Raw genomic sequence first — 3602 nt, 5'->3', positions numbered from 1 at the left:
GAGACGGAGGAGCGAATCTCTCAAACAGAAGATGATGTAACTTGTCTTCAAGGCAAAGTTAAAATACTGGAGAAAACTGTGGAGACCCTTTGCAAAACGAATTAAGCAAGAATTACAGCAAGAAGACAGAAGCAGACGCTCTAACTTGAGACTGGTTGGGCTACCCGAAAAATCGAAGGCTTCAGATCTGTGTGGTTTTCTGGAGAAGTGGCTCGAGATACACTGGGTGAAGGTCTCACCCGTGTCCCCATCCTAGAGAGAGCACACAGGATCGGGCCTATTAACACGAAATCTACATCGCCACGGGTGATAATAATGAAGTTTCTGAGCTACGGACAGGGAAGCAACCCTGAGAGGCCAGGAAAATGACGGAGGTACGCTACGAGAATCAACGAGTTGCCTTTTCCCTGACCTCTCCGCAGAGACACGTAAACTGCAACAGCGCTCCAACGGTGTGAAAACCCAGCTTTGTGCACTGAATGTTCGGTATGGCATGCTGTGCCCAGTCTCACATGATCACACGCACAATGACAAACGAGGATTTTTAAATCGGTTGTGAGGCTGAAGAATACGTTCAGGAAATAAGCGCAGAATTGTGACGACTCGTAACTTAAATCTTTTTCTTTTCGTTCCTCTTGCAATGGAGCCACTGACGAGTATGGCCAAAACTACAAAACTCAACGGATAATTTAGTAAGTTGCCTTTTTGTTAAAATACGTCACTGGCACGATTGTCTTAAGATATGTTTTGTTTTGTATTATTATAGATTTTTGATTTATCATGCACTGGGTGCAGTTTATTGTGTAAATTTATATGGTCCAAACATTTCTACTACAGCTAGCTCATGTGTGGCTATGTGATGTGTGCAGATTTACACGTTACCACTACGTGGATAGAACGTCTTATTAACCCAAGTTCCTAGTTAAAGGGTTTAACATCACATTTCGTTTGGGGAAATGTGTGGGGTTTTGTAATAAGGGGCTAACTAGATTATTTTGTGTTTGATGACTTTCACGGCCTGAGACATTTTCAATTACATGATTTATGTTCGATACCTCAGTTATAAATGTGTCCAGTTGGAATGTAAGAGGTCTAACAAAATTGTCAAGCTTAAACGCACAGTGTGTGTCTTACAAGAGACCTTGGTAGATAAAGATGTGAATAAGATTAAATCAGGTGGCCTGGTCAGGTATTCTCCTCTAGTTTACGACTCATGCAAGAGGGGTCATAATATTGATCCATAAATCAGTTCCTTTTGATCTAAAAGATAAATATCTGGATCCATCTGGGAGATTTATTTACTTAGTGGAACAATAATCTCTACATTAGTCAACTTGGTACGTCTATACGCCCCAATGGGGAGGATCCTGCCTTTTATCAACATTTCTTTTAACGTGTCGGGTTATAGGGGCCGGTTCATCATCGGAGGAGATTTTAATTGTGTGATACATCCTGTAGTAGACCGTTCAAATAGCTCCGACACATCCACCAACAAGCCAGGAAAACAATTTGAAAAGTTGAAAGATCTTAATTTAGTGGAGATTTGGGACAACTTCATCCGAGTAAGATTGAGTATCCTGTTTCTCTGCTACCTAAAATATGTTCTCGGATAGATTTCTTTTTGATTTTCTGGTCTGATATATGATTCAGAATTGTGGTATGAGACTATACTACTCTCGACCACGCCCAATTATCTTATCAATTAGTTTCCCAATTTTATTCATCTCCACTTCCATTTCGGTTTCAAGCTAAATGGCTGAAGTCGAGAATTTGAGGGATTTCTCGAAGAAAAAATAACTGAATTTTAATTTTAATAAAGACCAGACCATGTGCATCAATAAAATGGGAAGCATTTAAAGCCTATTAAGGGGGGAATAATGAGCTACACTCGGCATAAATCTAAAATACATCTAAATAAACTGAAAGATGTTGACAAGCAAATAAAGGAACTGCCGGACCAGCTGTATATATGTGATGACACTGAAAAGTTAAAAAGCTTCTCCTATTAAAATCTGAATATAATGAACTCACTACCAATAAAATAGCAACTAGTTTACTGTGGTTGAAACAGTCGTACTATGATCAGGGTGAGAAGGCGAAAAACTCCTGGCTTGGAGGCTTAAAAAAATACAGACAAGTAGGGCTATTAATTGATTGTGCTTGAAAATGGAGAGAAGGTAGTGGGTCCAAAATGTATAAATGACGCTTTTGCCGAATATTAAAAATGTATACATCCCAATATCCAGACAGTATGGATAACAGGATCAGTTTCTGGACCAACTCCAATTCCCAACCTTGTCTGAGGAAACTAAAAATGATTTAGATGGAAAACTGAGCATTCAGAACTTAGGAGGCACTTGCCCATATGAATGCAGATAAAGCCCCTGGCCCTGATGGCCTGCCTGTTGAGCTTTAAAGAGATTTTCAGGTAAATATTACTCATCTACTTGAAATGTATAATGAGTCCTATGAGAAGGGCATCTACCTCCATCCTTAAGATTGGCAGCTATTTCACTTCTGTAAAACCAGGTAAAGCACCGACAAATAAAAAAAAAAAATCCTGAATAAAGAAAATTGTTTCAATTAATTATGATCCCTTAAAAAAATATATTAGATTCCTTAGAAAGATGGGATGGGATGCCAATCTCTATTATAGGTGCATTAATATTATTAAAATGTCCATTCTCCCAAAATTCTTACTTTTTCAGTCCATCCCATCACATTCCAACCTCCTTCTTTTCCTCCTTGAATAAAACCTTTACCAAATTTATATGGAATAGTAACGCCCCAGGCTGCGGCTCTCCCTTCTATATCTGCCTATGACCGAGAGGGGGCTTAGGTTGCCTAATGTTAAGTTGTACTATTGGGCAGCTCAATTATGCGCTGCTACTTATTATTTTTCTACCACGGATACATCATCGGATATACATTGAGAACAATAACATTGAAGCTACCTTTGACAAATTATCTTATGCAGCCGAAATCAAACAATTAGTAAAAAACCGAAAATCCTTTTCTCAAAAATACAATATCAATTAGGTATCTAAGCTCTCAGTTTTGTCGCAATTTGGGGAAATGATGAATTTAAACCAGGAGAGCAGACAGGGGGTTTAGAATTTGGCTGAATAATGGCTGAGTAAAATCGGGGACCTATATAGTGAGGAGTGTTGATGTCTTTTGAGCAATTGGTAAATGAATATGGTTTGCCCAAAAAACACTTTTTAAGTACTACAGGTTAGAAGTTTCACCATACCCAACTAAAGTCTACTGTGAAACCCCAACTCACCACTATAGACAACATAGACACCATCATCAAAGTAGAGGCCTGCTTTCCAAATTTTACAACATTTTGCAACTTTCCTCAAAAGAAAGTAGTCTTTTGTATTTGCAAGCTTGGAAACTGATTTACAAACCGAAATTTCAGACGATGGTGGAAAAATTCACACACCAGGTTTAGATTGCTGCAGTACAAATGGTTATTAGAAACCTACATTAATCCTGTAAAACTTCACCATTTGTATCTAATATTCCTGATGTTTGTGTAAAATGTGGTGTAGATAAAGGCACTCTTCTTCATGTATGTGGCAGTGTCCGGAACTTCA

The sequence above is a fragment of the Etheostoma spectabile genome, chromosome 15 (assembly GCF_008692095.1).
Source record: "Etheostoma spectabile isolate EspeVRDwgs_2016 chromosome 15, UIUC_Espe_1.0, whole genome shotgun sequence".
Lineage (NCBI taxonomy): Eukaryota > Metazoa > Chordata > Actinopteri > Perciformes > Percidae > Etheostoma > Etheostoma spectabile.
This window is presented reverse-complemented; position numbering follows the sequence as displayed.